Consider the following 22,718-nt stretch of genomic DNA (forward strand, 5'->3'; position numbering starts at 1 on the left):
ACGATTTAAGCTAGAAATACGAAAACATATATTCTTATTCTTACTCGGTGTATCTACCCATCCCTTGAAACTCGGGCTTCTAACTCCATCTGGTAAAGAAGTAGGGATTTCTCTGTAAATATGTATCCCAGATAGGACATATTTGATCTCATTAGAATGCTCACGTTAATCCGAGATGAATTATGAGTTTGTTAGGACTCTGACATGTTTTGTAGTGAAGTTATAGAAATCAGAGAAAATAGTTTACAGTTTACTCAGAAGGTAGAGAGAGGAGGGTCTGGATAAGCCAGCCTTTCTGTGATGTCACAGCCTTGAAGTTATAACTGTCTGCACACATCCCCAGCTCAGTCTTTCTGCTTGATTTCTTGTCTTCTCCTGGAAGAGCCCTGCTCACCTCCAAATGAGCTGGGACGTATGGGAAAAACTCCACTAGCCTGGTTGCCTGCAATGCTTTGAACATGTAAGTGTTGTTTTTTCTCATTTATTCCCTTTATGTTATAATTACCCTTGTACATATTTGCAATTGTCTCATTTGTAACATCTTTATAAAATATTTTTGATAAAGCACTGCCTAATTTTTTCAATGGGATATACTATTATAAGTTAGTTCATTCTCCTGCTCTAAACCGTACCCTAAGTCTCTTGAAGAGAATTACGCTACTGTGTTGGGTTAGCTTCGGACCCGTTTAATCGAAGCTGGTGGCAGCATATGTTTTGTACCGGGTAGTTGGGTGGCGTTATAGCGACTGCGGCATTGATAATTATTGATCCTGCCTAAGTGGGAGTAGTTATCGCGTCGTTGCAGCGTGCCCAATAGCCAGTACATAGCAGGCAGCCTTTCTGGCGACTAATTACCCAGGGTGGAGTACCTAATCTGACCTGAGTGTAAGGGGGGCGCCAGAGAGCTGCAAGTGTTAAGTGGTACTGTAAGTGGGATATACATAAATCCCTGCAGTTCGTGGTATATAGAAAAGCAGTGGGATACCTAGAATAAGCCCCTGCTGTAAACTAAGAGGTCAATAGCCCTGTGTGTGGTTTTTCATCACATTGTAGCAGGGGAGGGATAACTAAGATAAGCCCCCTGCACATGTGATAGCCATCTGTTGGCCTCAAGTCACCTCAACCCGTGACGTAGGGGTGACGGGCACGGTGTGAATCCTGGCCCATTGGTGACAGCGGTCAGGGGACTTTTGACGGATCCGGCAAAAATCGGATGAAACGTGTAGCCATCAGGTGCAATCCGGCGCTAATACAACTCTATGAGAAAAAAAGCGGATCCGGCAGAAAAAAACGGATCCTGCAAATGTGCTCGCAGAATGCGTCTTTTACCCATAGACCTGTAATAGCGACGTCATGCAATGGATCCGTCGTGTTTTGGCGGACCGTCGACACGAAAAAACATTCAAGTGAGCGTTTTTTGTCTGTCGCATCCGTCATTTTCTACCGCTCATGTGCTGCCGAAACTCCGCGCCCTCCTCCACTGACTTCAGAATGGGCAGCGGATGCGATGAAAAACTGCATCCGCTGCCACGTCGTGCACAAATTTCACAACGTGCGTCGGTACATCAGCCCTATGCATAGCGACGGACCCGTACCAATGCAAGTATGAAAGTAGCCTTAATGAGCGTTGAATTAACAAAAAAAAAAATGGCGTGGGCTCCCGCGCAATTTTCAGCGCCAGAGGGGGAAAGCTGACGACGGGGGGCCAATATTTGTAGCCTGCTATGAATATCAGCCCGCAGCTGTCTGCATAGCCGTTACTGGCTATTAAAATAGGGGGACCCCACGTCTTTTTGGGGGGGTCCCCCTATTTTAATAGCCAGTAACGGCTATGCAGACAGCTGCGGGCTGATATTCATAGCCTAGAGAGGGGCCATGGATATTGCCCCCGTCGTCTACAAATACCAGTCCGCAGCCGCCCCTTAAATGGCGCATCTGTAAGATGTGCCAATTCCGGCACTTAGCCCCTCTCTTCCCCCTCCCATGTAGCGGTGGGATATGGGGTAATAAGGGGTTAATGTCACCTTGCTATTGTAAGGTGACATTAAGCCAGATTAATAATGGAGAGGCGTCAATTATGACACCTATCCATTATTAATCCAATAGCATGAAATAGTTAATAAAACACACACACAATATTGCAAAGTATTTTAATGAAATAAACACACAGGTAGTTGTAATATTTTCTTCCACTCTCAATCCACCTGAAGACCCTCGACCTGTAACAAATTAAAAATAATAAACCAACAATATCTCATACCTTCCGTCGATATGTCGCACGATGTAAATCCATCTGAAGGGGTTAAATTATTTTACAGGCAGGAGCTCTGCTATAATGCAGCTGTGCTCGTGCCTGTAAAACCCCAGTGAATGAATGGAAAGTAGGTCAATGACCTGTAGTTACCTTCATTCATGGTGATGCGCCCTCTGCTGGATGTCCTTTCGGGTTTAGGAAGGAGATAGCAAAAGCCGGCAATTGAATTACTGGCTTTTAAGCTCTCGCGCTGGATGAAATATATATATATATATAATATATAGACAGTACATATGTTTTTGGGAGCACATAGATCCATTGTATGTCGGTTTTGCAAGCCTGCGAGAAAATCTCACAGTACGGATGCCATACGGATTACATATGGAGGATGCCATGCGCAAAATACGCTGACACACCCTGCCTACGGATGAGATACGGACCACTATTTTGGGGACTTTTCTGCGTATTATGGCCGTAAATTACGGACCTTATTTTTATACGCTAAGTGTGACGCCGGCCTTATAGAAAGGTATTTTCTTTACTTCAGATCTTCGCAAACCAGGACTTTTCAAGGTTAGACTTCAAAGTCAATAAAGACATCACTTTTTAACATTATTCAGAGTGGTTTATCAACATACTATAAGTGGTCAGATGTGTAGGAAGCAGATGCTTTATTTAATACACCAGCACCCACGGTAACAGCCTCGATGCGGCTCTGCAGTTTTGGAGGAACTGAATAACACTTGCCAAACAGGTGATGTATGTAAGATGGAGGATAAAGGAGCAGAGACTAAATATGGCATCAGCCATCTTCGTAGTAAGTGGAGTGTGACATATATACATGATAGTGATATACTGTACATATATGTTATACCCACATATATATGATAAATATGTATATAACTATCTGGGTACCCAAATCTGTCCCTGTGCGTTAATCTTCAGCACAGAATGTAACATAATGCTCAGAAATATCAGGAACAGTGAGGCACGTTTCATCTCTTCTGATATCTGGTGCATTGTGATTTCATGATTTATGCACTATAATTTGTTCTAGCAAGCGTTTCACGTTCCATTGCAGACCAAGGAAAATGGAAATAGAGAAAGACAAGATATTTCCACTCCTGTAAGTTAACAGTGAAATCAGCTTGTTATAGTAGATATGAATGTATATTATTTGATTGTGTGCTATACAGGTCTGCATCACAAGGACGTCTTACAATTCTCTCAAATTAGGTTTAAACATGATTGAGAATATATGTGTATAGGAGCTATAGAGTAAAATAATACTTTAAAATGATGGTATTTGTATAAAACAAAGCACTGCATTCATACCCTGACTTGTAACATGCAGTAAAAAGCAATTATAGCTAACTGTTTTGATAAGTTGCTGTGGCACATTATTCTAATTAACACAGATGAAAGTGTCATTGGAAATCAACGGCTGCTGCATTGCTTATAAAATTAAAATACTTTTTCAATTTATACAGTGGTGGTTCTATATCACTTAAATAGAATATGTAATAAAAAGTTACCCCACTGTTTACCCTACCCCATAGCGATTTTCCATTTTTGCGCTTCAGTTTTTTCCTCCCCTTGTTCCAAGAGCCATAACATTTTTTTCCATCGATGTAGCAGTGTGAGGGCTTGTTTTTTATGGAATGAGTTGCACTTTTGACTGACCCTTTACATTTTACTGTATTATGGGATGTAATGTAAAATGATAAAAATTCCAAATGTGTTGAAATTGCAAAAAAAATCGCATTTCTTCATTAGCTTTTTGAGTTTTGTTTTTGCAGTGTCAATTAGATGGTAAAATTTACCTAATAATATCATTCTCCAGATTGGTACGATTGCAGCAATACCAAACATGCAAAGTTTTTTTTTATTTTAATAATTAAAATAATTCTAAAATTCATTAAAAAAATTGCTTGTGCTCCATTTTTTTGAGACCCATAATGTTTTAATTTTTTATCAGTTGAGCTGTGTGAGGGCTTGATTTTTGCACCCTGACCTGACACGTTTATTGATTCCATTCTGGTGTTAACCACTTCTTATTGAATTAATTATTATGAGGCCAACAAACCAAATTTCTGGCATTTTGCTTTTTTCTCATTATGCATTTACAGATAGAGGTTTTATATTTTGGTATATGTACTTTTACGTACATGGACATATCACACATCTGTATTTTTTATTTTTGTTATATTACTTTATTTTCACTTTGGAAAAATTACATGCCACATTATTGCAGTATGTAGTAAAATTCAGTCTCCTATGAATGCAAGTCATGGGCTGGCTCTCGTAGAAGTATCATCACGACAGGCTGCCATGGCAACCCATCATCTCCCCTGGACTGTGCACCGTAAATGTAGCTATCAGAGGTTGACGCTGGCATCTAACAAGTCCTCTCTACCCAACTCTGTTAGAGGAAGACGATGGCTGAATCACACAGCCATCATCTGCTGGGAAATATAAAAACAGCTGACATCAACCCTACAAGTATTTCCCCACTTGCCACCACTCCCGAGCAAGTGGGAAGAGACGGTCAAAGAGACAGAATTGTCGGTAGCTGGGGACTCTATTTTTAGGCTGGGTCGGCCACTATCCATGGTCCCTTACCAGTCTGAGAATACCAGTCCCCCAGTTGTCTGCTTTAGCTTGGCTGGTTGTCAAAAATGGGGGACCCCTCTCAGTTTTTTTAAAATAATTTATTTAAATAATTAAAAATAATGGCATGAGAATCCTGTATTCTTGATAACCAGTCATGATAAAGCTGACAGGTGAGGGTAGCAGCCCGCAGCTGTCAGATTTGATGTGCTGATTATCAAAAATATAACAGGCCATTTTTTAAAACGTATTTATAGTACAGGTGCCACCTGATGAATATTACCATCAGCTGTGCCTGCTCTCACTGTTACCATCAACAGCAGGCATACACTGATGAGAGTAGTACTCTCTCATCAACCTATGCCTATGACCAGTGGTAACCTTTTAACCACCAGCCACAGCTTCTAGCACATGCTGTCATCTGACAGTGTGGAAACCGCAGCTCTCTGCCTAGCAGAAATTCCATTGATTCCATTTTTCCCTCTACCAGTTAAAAAGACCTGGGCCATGTGTTAAAATGGGTCATAATAATAGAAGTTGATATATCCTTGTTAACAGGTTTCCGGTTTCATGCAATAATTTGTTGCCTTAAGTTGTTATTAATGGACAGGTGGGTGGTGAGCTGTTCCCTTCTTTTCATCTTCAACCTTCCATTTTATTTTAGCACTTGACAAGTCATGGGACTGATGCCCCCTGCAGAAGTGTGGACAAAACGCGCGTTGGGGTTGAGGGACAGGGCACGGTCCCTGCATTTTCCAGAGTGATTTGCACTATATGGGCATTTACCCTTTTCCAATTAAATACCAGCCACAATGGTGGTGTTTATTGCCTTTGTTTAATACATTCTCTGTTCAGACTAAAGGTACCGTCACACTAAACGATATCGCTAGCGATCTGTGACGTTGCAGTGTCCTGGCTAGCGATATCGTTCAGTTTGACACACAGCAGCGATCAGAATCCTGCTGTGATGTCGTTGGTCACTGCAGAAAGTCCAGCACTTTATTTCGTCGCTGGACTTCCTGCTGACATCACTGAATCGGCGTGTGTGACGCCGATTCAGCGATGTCTTCGCTGGTAACCAGGGTAAACATCGGGTTACTAAACGCAGAGCCACGCTTAGTAACCCGATGTTTACCCTGGTTACCAGCGTAAAAGTGAAAAAAAACAAACACTACATACTTACATTCCGGTGTCTGTCCCTCGGCGCTCTGCTTCTCTGCCCTGTGTAAGCACAGCGGCCGGAAAGCAGAGTGGTGACGTCAGCGATGTGTGACAGCTCTCCAGCGACCAAACAGCGACGATGCAGCGATCCGGATCGTTGTCGGTATCGCTGCAGCGTCGTTTAGTGTGAGGGTACCTTAAGTCCTACTGTATGTTTGACCCTTTTCAGGGTAATTACTAAGTGCCTTGTTGGATTGAGGAGTCAGTACAAAGTCTGCCTAAAAATAATAGGATGAAATTGGTTACCCAAGGTGAATTTAACTTCCTTTGCAGTAAGCACTTTATCATAAGATACACTGAAGTGATACATTCATTAGCATAATTTAGACATATATACATGCAACTACTACCTCATATCCACTATGCACTTTATTTTTCCTCTTATAGGCCATGCTTCACTATAACTTGATACAAATGTATAATGAGGTCCCTAGCCTGATTCTCCTCTCATTAGAGGAATTTGCTTTATCCTTAATTTCTCTATATATAATTGTCTAAGGGGTACTTCCGTCTGTCTGCAACTTCCATCACGGAAATCCCGTGTCACTGACTGGTCTTGCCAGCTGCCTGTCCTGGCTGCCGCGACCAATCAGCGATGGGCATAGTCCTGCTGAGAATTAGTCCCTCCCTACTCCCGCCCAGTCAGTGCACGGCACCCGCTCCATGCCTATGCAGCATCAATAGTAAAAAGATCCAATGTAAAAACAATAAAAAACAAAAAACCTGCTATTCTCACCTTCCGTCGTCCGCCGAGCCGTGCACGCCTGCCGCCAGCTTCAGTTCCCAGAGATGCATTGTGAAATTACCCAGAAGACTTAGCAGTCTCGCGAGACCACTACGTCATCTGGGTAATTTCACAATGCATCCTGGGAACGGAAGCTGGCCCCAGCCGCGCGCGCATGGACACAGCTTCGCTGGACCCCGGCGGGTGAGTATATAACTATTTTTTATTTGAATTATTTTAGTTAACAAGGATATGGTGCCCACACTGCTGTATACTACGTGGGCTGCGTTATATACTACATGGCTGCTATATACTACGTGGGCAGTGTTATATACTCCGTGGGCTGTGTTATATACTGCGTGGGCTGCATTATATGCTACATGGCTGCTATATACTATGTGGGCAGTGTTATATACTACGTGGGCTGTGTTATATACTCTTTGGCCTGTGTTATATACTACGTGGGCTGTGTTATATACTGTGTGGGCTGCGTTATATACTACATGGCTGCTATATACTAAGTGGTCAGTGTTATATACTACATGGACTGTGTTATATACTGTATGGCCTGTGTTATATACTACATGGAATGTGTTATATCCTACAGTCATGGCCAAAATTTTTGAGACCGACACCAAAATTATATTTTCACATGATCTGCTGCCCTCTGGTTTTTATTAGTGTTTGTCTGATGTTTATATCATATACAGAAATATAATTGCAATCATATTATGAGTACCAATAGGTTATATTGACAGTTAGAATGAGTTAATGCAGCAAGTCAATATTTGCAGTGTTGACCCTTCTTCTTCAAGACCTCTGCAATTCTCCCTGGCATGCTCTCAATCAACTTCTGGACCAAATCCTGACTGATTGCAGTCCATTCTTGCATAATCAATGCTTGCATTTTGCCAGAATTTGTTGGTTTTGTTTGTCCACCCGTCTCTTGATGATTGACCACAAGTTCTCAATGGGATTAAGATCTGGGGAGTTTCCAGGCCATGGACCCAAAATCTCTATGTTTTGTTCCATGAGCCATTTAGTTATCACCTTTGCTTTATGGCAAGGTGCTCCATCATGCTGGAAAAGGCATTGTTGGGCGCCAAACTGCTCTTCGACGGTTGAGAGAAGTTGCTCTTGGAGGACATTCTGGTACCATTCTTTATTCATGGCTGTGTTTTTAGGCAAGACTGTGAGTGAGCCGATTCCCTTGGCTGAGAAACAACCCCACACATGAATGGTTTCAGGATGCTTTACAGTTGGCATGAGACAAGACTGGTGGTAGCGCTCACCTCTTCTTCTCCAAATAAGCTGTTTTCCAGATGTCCCAAACAATCGAAAAGGGGATTCATCAGAGAAAATGACTTTGCCCCAGTCCTCAGCAGTCCACTCCCTGTACCTTTTGCAGAATATCAGTCGGTCCCTGATGTTTTTTCTGGAGAGAAGTGGCTTCTTTGCTGCCCTCCTTGAAACCAGGCCTTGCTCAAAGAGTCTCCGCCTCACAATGCGTGCAGAAGCACTCACACCAGCCTGCTGCCATTCCTGAGCAAGCTCAGCACTGCTGGTAGTCCGATCCCGCAGCTGAAACAGTTTTAAGATACGGTCCTGGCGCTTGCTGGTCTTTCTTGGGTGCCCTGGAGCCTTTTTGACAACAATGGAAGCTCTCTCCTTGAAGTTCTTGATGATGCCATAGATTGTTGACTGAGGTGCAATCTTTGTAGCTGCGATACTCTTCCCTGTTAGGCCATTTTTGTGCAGTGCAATGATGGCTGCACGTGTTTCTTTGGAGATAACCATGGTTAACTGAAGAGAAACAATGATACCAAGCACCAGCCTCCTTTTAAAGTGTCCAGTGATGTCATTCTTACTTAATCATGACTGTTTGATCGCCAGCCCTGTCCTCATCAACACCCACACCTGTGTTAATGGATCAATCACTAAAACGATGTTAGCTGCTCCTTTTAAGGCAGGACTGCAATGATGTTAAAATGTGTTTTGGGGGTTAAAGTTCATTTTCTGGGCAAATATTGACTTTGCAGGTACAGTAATTGCTGTTAAGCTGATCACTCTGACATTCAGGAGTATATGCAAATTTCCATTAGAAAAAATGAAGCAGTAGACTTTGGAAAAATTAATATTTGTCTCATTCTCAAAATTTTTGTCCATGACTGTAGACCCCATTAAGATGTCTAAACACAAGAAATATTCATCTGCAAACAATTCACAATCACTAAATTTGGGGAGCTTTGCTGGCAGTTTGCGGTGGTCATACATCTTCACAACTTCGAGAACTCGAAGATGCCCTATACTATAAACACAGAGGACCATAATACAAGAAAACACATATGTAGAGCAAAATAGTCCTCCAAACATGGGTTGTACAATAAGCAAGTAATTTTTATTAGATCACAATTTTTTTTTTAAAAACAGACCATACAGAAATTGGAACAAGCAAACACTGGACTGGAATTTAGATAAAGGGTATCACATCCAAAAGTGTACAAAAGTTGTAGCTTCCGGTAAAATTTTTAATTGCTACAGAAAAATATACAGGACAGATAGCAGTAATATTTTAAATAGATAAAGTGCATAGTGCAAATAATTATAGTATTAAATATATATATATATATATATATATATATATATATATATATATATATATGTGGTTAGTTATAGCACCTCACTTCTCTTATTTTCCCATCATGCTTCTCATTTTCCCAATCACATCTTTCATTTTCTCCCTCACATCTCTCATTTTCTCCCTCACACCTCTCATTTTCTCCCTCACTCCTCTCATTCCCCCCTAACACGTCATTTCGACCTCACATCTGTCATTTTCTGATCACTCCACTATTTTCCCTCACTCCTCTCATTTTGCACTCACACCTTTTCATTTTCACCTCACACCTCATTTTCACCTCAGTATATTACATGTTTGTCATCTCCCTTATATATAGTATACACCTGTATGTCATCTCCCCTGTATATAGTATATACCTGTATGTCATCTCCTTCTATCTATAGTGTATACCTGTATGTCATCTCCTCCTGTATATAGTATATACCTGTATGTCATCTCCTCCTGTATATAGTATATACCTGTGTGTCATCTCCCCTGTATATAGTATATACCTGTGTGTCATCTCCTCCTGTATTAGACCTCGTTCACACGTTATTTGCTCAGTATTTTTACCTCAGCATTTTTACCTCAGTATTTGTAAGCTAAATTGGCAGCCTGATAAATCTCCAGCCAACAGGAAGCCCTCCCCCTGGCAGTATATATTAGCTCACACATACACATAATAGACAGGTCATGTGACTGACAGCTGCTGTGTTTCCTATATGGTACATTTGTTGCTCTTGTAGTTTGTCTGCTTATTAATCAGATTTTTATTTTTGAAGGATAATACCAGACTTGTGTGTTTTAGGGCGAGTTTCAAGTGTGTCAAGTTGTGTGTGTTGAGTTGCGTGTGGCGACATGCATGTAGCGACTTTTGTGAGATGAGTTTTGTGTGGCAACATGTGTGTAGCAACTTTGTGTCGAGTTGCATGTGACAGGTTAGTGTAGCAAGTTGTGTGTAGCAAGTTTTGCGCATGGTGAGTTTTGCGTGTGGCGAGTTTTGTGTGGTGCCTTTTGAGTATGTGCAAGTTTTGTGTGATGCAACTTTTGCATGTGTTGCAACTTTTGTGCATGTGGAAATTTTTCCGCGTGTGCAAGTTTTGCGTGTGGTGAGTTTTCCATGAGGTGAGTTTTGGACTTGTGGCGAGTTTTGCGTGAAAAAACATGCACCGAATATGAACTAAGCCAGAAAAAACAAAGGATGTCAGGAAATACTTTGAATATATCAGTTTTATTTATATATAATGACAAACAGTAACCAATAAAATTTTTTTTAAAAATAATGTATATGTATACTAATAAAATATGTTTTACTATGTGCACATATTAAAAATATATATATGTGTGTGCAATTCGCACTAGGCAGGTCAAAAAATTATTATTATTATTTCATTTATATAAACTGGATATCCAAAAGATAAAATTGTAAGTCTAGAAGTAGGGATCATATATAAAAGGATATATAGAAATTAATTGCAACTAGAGTGAAAAAATAAATAAAAAAGTGTGTAAAAACAAAATTAAAAACAGAAAGAATATATATCTGCTTTTTTTGGGAGTATATATTATCTCACAAGTGACGTGATATTATAAGTGTTAAATATAACATATAACATGCAAATGATGCAAAAAAAGTGCTACGTGCTAAATGTAGTTTGCTATGCAAATACCATATGTATAGATCATATAGGAAATATAGACCAGAAGGTGCAATGTGCGTATCATACCAAGTATGGTTTACCATGTATATCATACATGGTCCCCATATGATGAATTTCTATAGGGGAAATACTGAATATATGATCCGATCGCTACTTACTTATAATCAAGTTGGGGGATATATCCAGGACCGCCAATATGAAGCTATGTGCACATATTGGCGGTCCTGGATATATATATTATATATAAATGAAAGTGATATATTCAAAGAATTTCCTGACATCCTTTGTTTTTTCTGGCTTAGTTCATATTTGGTGCATGTTTTTTCTGCTCTTATAGTGGTTTCACTATACTTTTTTACACAGGTGGTGGCATGGTTTACTATTTGGTAATCACCTATGAGTAGACTATTGAGATATTGATCATAATATAAATATTCCTTTTATTTGTAATACCCAGTCTTACTCCTGTGTCAACTTTATAGAGTTTTGCGTGAGCCTAGTTTTTGCATGTGGCAAATTTTGCCCGTGGCGAGTTTTGAGCGGCGACTTTTGTGTTTCGACTTTTATGTAGCGAGGTTGGTGTATTTGTGGTGAAATGTGTGCTGAGAGTAATATGTGTTCAAGCACGTGGTAGTGTGTGGCGCATTTTGTGTGTGTGTTTATATCCCCATGTGTGGTGAGTATCCCATGTCGGGGCCCCACCTTAGCAACTGTATGGTATATACTCTTTGGCGCCATCGCTCTCATTCTATAAGTCCCCCTCGTTCACATCTGGCAGCTGTCAATTTGCCTCCAACACTTTTCCTTTCACTTTTCCCCATTATGTAGATAGGGGCAAAATGGTTTGGTGAATTGGAAAGCGCAGGGTTAAAATTTCACCTCAGAACATAGCCTATGACGCTCTCACGGTCCAGACATGTGACTGTGCAAAATTTTGTGGCTGTAGCTGCGACTGTGCAGATGCCAATCCCGGATATACATACATACATACATATTCATATATATATATATATATATATATATATATATATATAGATATATATATATATATATAGATAGATAGATGCAACATAGATAAATAAGTAAATATATCGGACACTGCTGGGTTTTGTCTCTGGTGACTTCTAAAGAAACATGTACTGCATGTATAATGAATAGGGTAGCATGGATGGCATAACTCATAGGAGAATCCAGAGACAAATAATGCACGCCATAGCTCAAGATCAATTAATGATACAGCATATGTGTAAACAAGTAAGAGCCAGGAGAAATCATAGATACCCAGAGTTCAGAAGAATCCAGTGTACCCGTCTTCTGAACTCTGTGTATTTATGAGCAACTGATCCTAAAATTAACTTGATCAGTCAGTACTCAGTAATGAACAGACAAATATCTCACATGGGTAGCCACCACTGGGACGCCCATAAATAAGAAGGGTTAGGTATGTTATATTTCGACATGCATGATCCTTTGTTCTCTTGTAAGATGAGCTACTGCCGCCAAAAGGTGTTTGACAGGAGCTAATTCTCCTCTCTACTAAGCATGCATGTGTTCGGGGTTCAGAAAGGATATCTGCCATTTAAGGTGTATGGGTACCATTAGTCTAATATCAAGGTTTTTCTGATATGCTTCTTTATAGCTTTCATAAGTTTAGAGTATTCAGTAAGCAATAACTGCAAATTATTGTATATGAAAACTACATCTTCATAACAATTTAATAATAGCTTTTAGACTCAACCATTTTTTAAATTATTACCATTGATTACTGAATCAATTATTTTAGAAACCTTTCAGTGTTTCTAATCCTACTTCTTTTCTGCTGCACTTGAATGATTAGAATAGAATCTGACCTTTTATATTCCATTTAAGAACATCTGGCTCAAGATTATTTTCACAAGTTATTTAGATGGTACCATGCTGTTTCTTACTCATAGCTTGACATGCATACGGCTTTTCGAGACAACAGACATGTTTCAATTGCTGTAATTACCTATCACAGTAATTAACCAGACTCGGAGGATGAACTATGTAGAATTGTTGAGCTACCCTACTGCTAATGAACAAAAACATGTAATTATGAAATAGCTTTTCAGGTACATTGCTATGACTATTAAGTTGCTTAACAGGTGCATAGTTCTAAAAATATTGGACATAATATAAGTTTATATTTAAACTAGATGGTGGCCCAATTCTAACGCATCGGGTATTCAAGAATATGCATGTCCACGTAGTATGTTGCCCCGCCACGTAGTATATTGCCCAGCCACGCAGTATATTAAACAGCCATGGAGTATATTGCCAAGTGACGTAGTATATTGCCCAGCCATGTAGTATATTGCCCAGCTATGTAGTATATTGCACAGCAACATAGTATACAGCGCAGAGCCACGTAGTATATTGCCCAGCTACATAGTATATTTCCCAGTGACATAGTATATTGCACAGCGACATAGTTTACAGCACAGAGCCACGTAATATATAGCCCAGCCACGTAGTATATTGCCCAGTCACGTAGTATATTGCCCAGTGACGTAGTATATTGCCCTGTGACAAAGTATATTGCCCAGCGACGTAGTATATTGCCCAGCCACGTAGTATATTGCCCTGTGACGTAGTATATTGCCCAGCGACGTAGTATATTGGCCAGCCGCATAGTATATTGCCCAGCTACGTAGTATATTGCCCAGCGACGTAGTATATTGTAATATACTCAGTATACTCAGCATACTCATGAGAAAAGAACCAACCACCCTATGGATTGCCAGAAAAGCCACACACAGGTTTTATATCACAAAAATATCTTTATTCCAAATTAGACATGGCAACCATCTAAAAACAATACATCTGTACGAAGGAAATTATCCGAAATGCGCGTCGGAGTACGCGATTACAGGACCCAGCCACCCTTAAAGGTATATACCCACTATTATCTATGCCCCTTCAGCACATAGCACTTTATGGATTTTTGGGCACATTTCTAGATATTTTTTGTCTGCTGTGGGTAGGTAACATTAAATTCGTATAGATCACTATTCCCTTGTCCTTTGAGCACTTAGCATTTTTCTATTAGATTTGTGCACAAGCATTACCGGCTGCAGGCTTTTGGCACATTGCACTTTATAGGTAAACTAGCTGAAGAGCCCGGCGTTGCCTGGGCATAGTAAATATCTCTGGTTAGTTATAGCACGTCACTTCTCTTATTTTCCCATCACGCCTCTCATTTTCCCAATCACATCTTTAATTTTCCCCCTCACACCTCTCATTTTCTCCCTCACTCCTCTCATTCCCCCCTAACACGTCATTTCGACCTCACATCTGTCATTTTCCGATCACTACACTATTTTCCCTCACTCCTCTCATTTTGCACTCACACCTTTTCATTTTCACCTCACACCTCTCATTTTCACCTCAGTATATACATGTTTGTCATCTCCCTTATATATAGTATACACCTGTATGTCATCTCCTGTATATAGTATATACCTGTATGTCATATCCCCTGTATATAGTATATACCTGCTGTGTGTCATCTCCCCTGTATATAGTATATACCTGTATGTCATCTCCTCCTATATATAGTATATACCTGTATGTCATCTCCTCCTATGCGACTTTTGTGTTTCGACTTTTATGTGGCGAGGTTGGTGTATGTGTGGTGAAATGTGCGCTGAGGGTAATATGTGTTCAAGCATGTGGTAGTGTGTGGCGCATTTTGTGTGTGTGTTCATATCCCCATGTGTGGTGAGTATCCCATGTCGGGGCCCCACCTTAGCAACTGATCGGTAAATACTCTTTTGCGCCATCGCTCTCCTTCTTTAAGTCCCCCTTGTTCACATCTGGCAGCTGTCAATTTGCCTCCAACACTTTTCCTTTCACTTTTCCCCATTGTGTAGATAGGGGAAAAATAGTTTGGTGAATTGGAAAGCACGGGGTTAAAATTTCACCTCACAACATAGCCTATGACGCTCTCGGGGTCCAGACGTGTGACTGTGCAAAATTTTGTTTCTGTAGCTGCGACGCCTCCAACACTTTTCCTTTCACTTTTTTTCCCATTATGTAGATAGGGGCAAAATTGTTTGGTGAATTGGAAAGCGCGGGGTTAAAATTTCACCTCACAATGTAGCCTATGACGCTCTCAGGGTCCAGACGTGTGACTGTGCAAAATTTTGTTTCTGTAGCTGCGACGCCTCCAACACTTTTCCTTTCACTTTTTTCCCCATTATGTAGCTAGGGGCAAAATTGTTTGGTGAATTGGAATGCGCGGGGTTAAAATTTTGCATCACAACATAGCCTATGACGCTCTCGGGGTCCAGACGTGTGACTGTGCAAAATTTTGTGGCTGTAGCTGCGACGGTGCAGATGCCAATCCCGGACATACACACATTCACATATACACACACACACACACATTCAGCTTTATATAGTAGATGAATATAGGCAATATGCGGTGAAGTGAGGCACATTGTTTGAGCAATATTAAATTGATTTTGTTGTCATTTATTTGGGGACTATTTATGTGGATACCTGGGTACTAATAACTGTGTATGTCCTGTTCTGCGTACAGATGTATTGTTTTTAGATGGTTGCCATGTCTAATTTGGATTAAAGATATTTTTGTGATATAAAACCTGTGTGTGGCTTTTCTGGCAATCCATAGGGTGGTTTGTTCTTTTCTCTACTTAGTGGTGGTGGTCACCAATATTCACAGAGCACCAGGAGGAGCCAATAATTGTAATATTTTTTATTGTTTTACATATTTTATTTGAGTTATCTCTGGTGTTTCTGTGTGCTAATAATATTCAGCATACTCATGTAATATAATATGCCCAGCCACGTAGTATATTGCCCAGTGACGTAGTATATTGCCCAGTGACGTAGTATATTGCACAGTGATGTAGTATACAGCACAGAGCCACGTAGTATATTGCACAGCGACGTAGTATATTGTACAGTGACATAGTATACAGAACAGAGCCATGTAGAATATTGACCAGCCACGTAGTATATTGCCCAGTCACGTAGTATATTGCCCAGTCACGTAGTATATTGCCCAGTGACGTAGTATATTGCCCAGCCACGTAGTATATTGCCCAGCCACGTAGTATATTGCCCAGCCACGTAGTATATTGCCCAGCTACGTAGTATACAGCACAGATGCATGTAGTATATTGCACAGCGAAGTAGTATATTGCACAGTGACGTAGTATATTGCCCAGTCACGTAGTATATTGCCCAGTCACGTATGTCACAGGTTAAAAAATTAAAAAATAAACATACTCACCTTCGGATCCGAGGGTCCCTTGTAGTTGTAACATACTCACCTTCAGATCTGGCGCAGATCTCGCGAGGTCGCTAAGTCTTCTGGGTAATTTCGCAATGCATCGCCGGGAACGGAAGATGGCGGCCGGCACGAGCGGCTTGGCGAACAACGGAGGGTGAGTATAGCAGGTTTATTTTTTATTTTTTTATTTTTAACATTAGATTTTTTACTATTGATGCTGCATAGGCAGCATCAATAGTAAAAAGTTGAGGACACACAGGGTTAATAGCGGTGGTAACGGAGTGCGTTACCCAGGGCATAACACGGTCCGTTACTGCTGGCATTAACCCTGTGTTAGCGGTGGCTGGAAGGGAGTATGCGAGCACCGGGCAGTGACTGCGGGGAGTAAGGAAGGAGGGTTTTGGCGTGCACTCAGCCTGGATGAAGCGAGGTGCCGGTGTAATGGACCAAAGGCCCCTATATAATGAAATTTAGATTCACCGCACTCTCTTAGGATAATGATGAAAAAGGTTGTGCCAATTTATTAAAGTATAATGGGAGCGTAACAGAATATTGCAGTATATGCGATTAACAACGTTTCGGCTCCACCAGAGCCTTTGTCACGTATTCGCTGTGGAAAAAAAGAAATATGCAACACAGAAATAAAATAAATAACATAAATAAAATAAATAAAATAACAAAACAATACATAATAATACATTGTAAATGCGATTGGTTGTCCTAAACGTCAAGGATAAGGAGGGAGGTGCCCACCAACACAAACGTATAAGGACGTCCATAGAAAAGCTGACCAGGGAATCAAATGTCTGGGTAAGTTGTGTATCCTGTGGGTAGGGATGATACAATCAGTGCCAGCATAGAAGGATACAGACATAATTGGAGAGAGGCAGTGCATTGCAACATACCACATAAGAGAAACATCATAAAAGGTCAAGTCAATCCCACAATAGCATAAATGATTACCTTATTTCAGGCACAAGATAGTGTACAGATGGGGGAAATTAGGAGAATCCCAGTGGTGAGCTGCAGGGAACAGTGATATAGAATTAGATGGTATAAGGTAAAGACATAGCGCTCCTAGGAACTGATAAAATACCTTGGATACTGCACTCAGTACTCTAAATGAGGCTCCCTTCGGATATTGTGGACCTGATAGAGGCAAACAGTATGTATGTAATATACCTGTAGATGTCTAATATGCGCCTAGAGAAACTGAAACCTTTTGTACGATGTTTACCTGTAATATCGGCATTAAGAGCGGCGCTCCCGCGTTGTGCTCAGTAGCAGCGTGTGTCAGGTCTGTGGCAGGGACGGCGTGTGTTAGTTAAGACACCGCCGAACCGGAAGTGAGTAGCGCAAACCGGAAGTGACGTAACGCTATTGTGTGGAGCCTCAGTGTGCATATGCAGCTGCTGTTGTGGCAACCTTGTAACTAGGTGCCGCTCGTAGCTCAGGTTAGGAGGCTGTATGGTGCAGTTACAAGCAGTATAGGCATGTATAGAGACCCGGAGGTTAAGAAATAGTAATGTAAAGCTCGGTATCTAACACCACTGGGGGAAAAAAAGAAATTAAGGACTGACTATTATATGTAAAAAATGCTACTACATACTAAATACTCCAGGGGAACAAAAGGCAAAACAGAATACAATGGGGTCGGGGGTGGGGTTGGGGGCGGGGGGCGGGCTGAGGTGACTCACCTATACTAGATTTAGTGGATACTGTGCAGCCATATGTTAACGGGTCTGAAAAGAAAGGAAGGTAAAATAATTAGAGAATATAACAAGGCTCATATTAACCAATCGATCTCCCTATTGAGCCCTTTGGGGGCCAATGTGTCAAGTTTATAAATCCAATGGGTTTCACGTGCTTTGGGGCGAGGGACATGCTCAATCACTTGGAATTTGAGCTGTGCTACAGTATGTCTGGATTTGGAGAAATGCTCTGGTAGTGGTAACCAGTTCTTTTCGCACCAAATGGTAGATTTATGGCTAGCAATTCTGTCCCTGATGTGTTGTGTGGTTTCTCCTATGTATAGGAGGCCACATGGACATTTGATTAGATACACGACAAAATTGGAGTCACATGTATGGAATCCGCATACTGGATAGGATTTTCCTGTTCTTGGGTGGGTTATGGTGTCAGATTTAATGACATTCGAGCAGGACGCACAATACATGGGTGAGATTTATCGTCAATTAGCAGATACTAATACCTATGAAATCATACCTAGGGATCCGGTTGCAGCCATTAGTCGCAAGATCAAGAGTATCATTGACACTTACTTGTCTCAACATACCATCGATCAAAAAACAGCAACCTTCCTTACTAATCCCCATCCGATAACACCGGTCTTTTATGTGTTACCAAAGATTCACAAATCACTACTCAACCCCCCAGGCCGCCCTATAGTAGCTTCAACGGATTCTGTTCTGTCTCCCCTGTCAGTTTTTCTGGAGAGGATCCTGACACCTCTGATTAAATCCACCCAATCCTTTCTCCTAGACACCGGTCACTTTCTTAATATTATCAAACGACTTAACAAAGTGCCACCTGAGAGTATCCTTGTTACACTAGATGTTAATAGTCTCTATGCATCAATCCAGCATACGAAAGGCATTGAGGCTACTAAAGACCTATTAGGTCAATCTTCGATATCAGAGGAGGGGATCCAATTCTGTTTAGACCTACTCACACTAGTATTATATGACAACTACTTCCTATTTGAGGATACCTTCTACATCCAGAAGTGCGGGACCGCAATGGGTTCGAACGTTGCGCCAGCCTATGCTAACGCGTTTATGAACCATTTTGAAAAAATACATGTGTTCACTAACGGATTGTACATACAACATGTTTTATGCTATCATCGCTACATTGATGATATTTTTCTCATCTGGACAGGTACTTCAGATACATTACAATCCTTTCATTTGTACCTTAACTCGATTCTCCCAGAACTCCAGTTCACTATCCACTATAATGCCAACTCAGTACCCTTTCTGGACACCAAAGTCATCAAGGATATCAATGGAAATCTCTCCACTGATGTTTATTGCAAACCAACTGACTGCAATAGTTTTTTACAGTATACTAGCTGCCATCCACGCTCATTAAAGGATAGCCTGCCACGGTCTCAGCTTAATAGGGTAGCTCGCATTGTCTCTGATCCCATAACACTCAATGATAGATTGGATACCATGACCTCCAAATTTCTAACACGAGGTTACCCTTCTAAACTTCTTACAAAGGAGAAAGCACGTATCCTTTCACCTCCATCACCTCGGCCCCCTAGTACTACACGAGAAAGGGTTCCGTTTGTACATGTGTTCCATCTGTTGGTACCCAAAGTTCAATCTATTATCAGGAGACACTGGCCCCTTCTAACCAAATCATACCCGACCATTTCTCCGTTCAAGGAACCAGTCCTAATGGTCAACAAAAGACCACCCAACATCAAGGACAAACTCGTAAGAGCTGACGTTGGTGGTAAGCGACCCACTGCCACACAGAGATTACTAGGCACCCGACGAAATGGCACCTTTCCTTGTTTAAATTGTGCGTCCTGCTCGAATGTCATTAAATCTGACACCATAACCCACCCAAGAACAGGAAAATCCTATCCAGTACGCGGATTCCATACATGTGACTCCAATTTTGTCGTGTATCTAATCAAATGTCCATGTGGCCTCCTATACATAGGAGAAACCACACAACACATCAGGGACAGAATTGCTAGCCATAAATCTACCATTAGGTGCGAAAAGAACTGGTTACCACTACCAGAGCATTTCTCCAAATCCAGACATACTGTAGCACAGCTCAAATTCCAAGTGATTGAGCATGTCCCTCGCCCCAGAAGAGGGGGCGATCATGTTAAACTTCTCAAAGCACGTGAAACCCATTGGATTTATAAACTTGACACATTGGCCCCCAAAGGGCTCAATAGGGAGATCGATTGGTTAATATGAGCCTTGTTATATTCTCTAATTATTTTACCTTCCTTTCTTTTCAGACCCGTTAACATATGACTGCACAGTATCCACTAAATCTAGTATAGGTGAGTCACCTCAGCCCGCCCCCCGCCCCCGACCCCACCCCCGACCCCATTGTATTCTGTTTTGCCTTTTGTTCCCCTGGAGTATTTAGTATGTAGTAGCATTTTTTACATATAATAGTCAGTCCTTAATTTCTTTTTTTCCCCCAGTGGTGTTAGATACCGAGTTTTACATTACTATTCCTTAACCTCCGGGTCTCTATACATGCCTATACTGCTTGTAACTGCACCATACAGCCTCCTAACCTGAGCTACGAGCGGCACCTAGTTACAAGGTTGCCACAACAGCAGCTGCATATGCACACTGAGGCTCCACACAATAGCGTTACGTCACTTCCGGTTTGCGCTACTCACTTCCGGTTCGGCGGTGTCTTAACTAACACACGCCGTCCCTGCCACAGACCTGACACACGCTGCTACTGAGCACAACGCGGGAGCGCCGCTCTTAATGCCGATATTACAGGTAAACATCGTACAACAGGTTTCAGTTTCTCTAGGCGCATATTAGACATCTACAGGTATATTACATACATACTGTTTGCCTCTATCAGGTCCACAATATCCGAAGGGAGCCTCATTTAGAGTACTGAGTGCAGTATTCAAGGTATTTTATCATTTCCTAGGAGCGCTATGTCTTTACCTTATACCATCTAATTCTATATCACTGTTCCCTGCAGCTCACCACTGGGATTCTCCTAATTTCCCCCATCTGTACACTATCTTGTGCCTGAAATAAGGTAATCATTTATGCTATTGTGGGATTGACTTGACCTTTTATGATGTTTCTCTTATGTGGTATGTTGCAATGCACTGCCTCTCTCCAATTATGTCTGTATCCTTCTATGCTGGCACTGATTGTATCATCCCTACCCACAGGATACACAACTTACCCAGACATTTGATTCCCTGGTCAGCTTTTCTATGGACGTCCTTATACGTTTGTGTTGGTGGGCACCTCCCTCCTTATCCTTGACGTTTAGGACAACCAATCGCATTTACAATGTATTATTATGTATTGTTTTGTTATTTTATTTATTTTATTTATGTTATTTATTTTATTTCTGTGTTGCATATTTCTTTTTTCCACAGCGAATACGTGACAAAGGCTCTGGTGGAGCCGAAACGTTGTTAATCGCATATACTGCAATATTCTGTTACGCTCCCATTATACTTTAATAAATTGGCACAACCTTTTTCATCATTATCCTAAGAGAGTGCGGTGAATCTAAATTTCATTATGCGGGGAGTAAGGAGCGGCCATTTTCTTCAGGACTGTACCTGTTGCTGATTGGTCGTGGCTTTTTTTCCGCGACCAATCATCGACTTGGATTTCCTTGACAGACAGAGGCCGCGACAGACAGACAGACAGAAGGACAGAAAGACGGAAGTGACCCTTAGACAATTATATAGTAGATATATTGTATTAGTGCCTGGCTAAACTATATGTACTATTTTACATTTCTACATTATCCCAAAGTTGGGTTTAAAGTTTAGGCACCATGGGACTTCAATTGATAGTGAATAATAAATGGGAGGTAAGAATGTTTATGGTACCATCTTTCTGAATGTTAGTGGTGGAAGCAGTGGTGTAACTTGAAGATGCAGGTCCATATGCAAACTTCACTGACATGTTTCCCATCCAAATGCCCAGTCATAATACGAGCCAGTGTTAGTCTTCTGCAAGACTACCTTTGGTCAGGAGATGGTGACATGCCAATCGCAGGGGGGCTCAGGGATGTGGAGCAGGATCTTCCTTGCTCGGAAATCATCCCTGGCCCCCTTCCCAGTGCAGTGATTTCCTTATTAGACATCATGGTGCTCTGCTCTCCTGTTCAGTTTTCCTGAAGATTGGAGTGTAGCCTACCGCTCAGTTTGTGCACTACAGCGCTAAATCTCGGTATTACATGTCATGAACATTTGTATTACTTGCATTATTTCTAATCTGTGTTAAAACTTCAATTATAGGCCAAAGTTTCAGTACTGTACATATGTATATATACATACACCGATATATAGGAAACCATATTTATATATGTACTAGATGGTTGCCCGATTCTAACGCATCGGGTATTCTAGAATATGCATGTCCACGTAGTATATTGCACAGCCCACGTAGTATATTGCCCAGCCACATAGTATATTGCCCTATTGCCCAGCCACGTAGTATATTTCCCAGCCACGTAGTATATTGCCCAGCCACGTAGTATACTGCCCAGTCACGTAGTATATTTTCCAGCCACGTAGTATATTGCCCAGACACGTAGTAAATTGCCCAGCCACGTAGTATATTGCT

The 22,718-nt window shown here is 41.2% G+C and overlaps 1 protein-coding gene and 1 long non-coding RNA gene across 5 annotated transcripts in view; both read right to left on the reverse strand.

Moving 5' to 3' along the window:
* TENM2 (teneurin transmembrane protein 2) overlaps window positions 1-22,718 on the reverse strand; it is a 3,136,407-nt gene that overhangs the window by 2,247,881 nt on the left and 865,808 nt on the right. The gene's annotated exons all lie outside the window — the stretch shown is intronic.
* On the reverse strand, window positions 17,075-17,510 carry LOC138673967 (uncharacterized). Its single transcript, XR_011320396.1, has 3 exons — window positions 17,468-17,510; window positions 17,335-17,394; window positions 17,075-17,195 (listed from the first exon to the last, which is right to left on the reverse strand). It is a non-coding gene; the product is annotated as an uncharacterized lncRNA (long non-coding RNA).

Source organism: Ranitomeya imitator, chromosome 4, assembly GCF_032444005.1.
Source record: "Ranitomeya imitator isolate aRanImi1 chromosome 4, aRanImi1.pri, whole genome shotgun sequence".
NCBI lineage: Eukaryota > Metazoa > Chordata > Amphibia > Anura > Dendrobatidae > Ranitomeya > Ranitomeya imitator.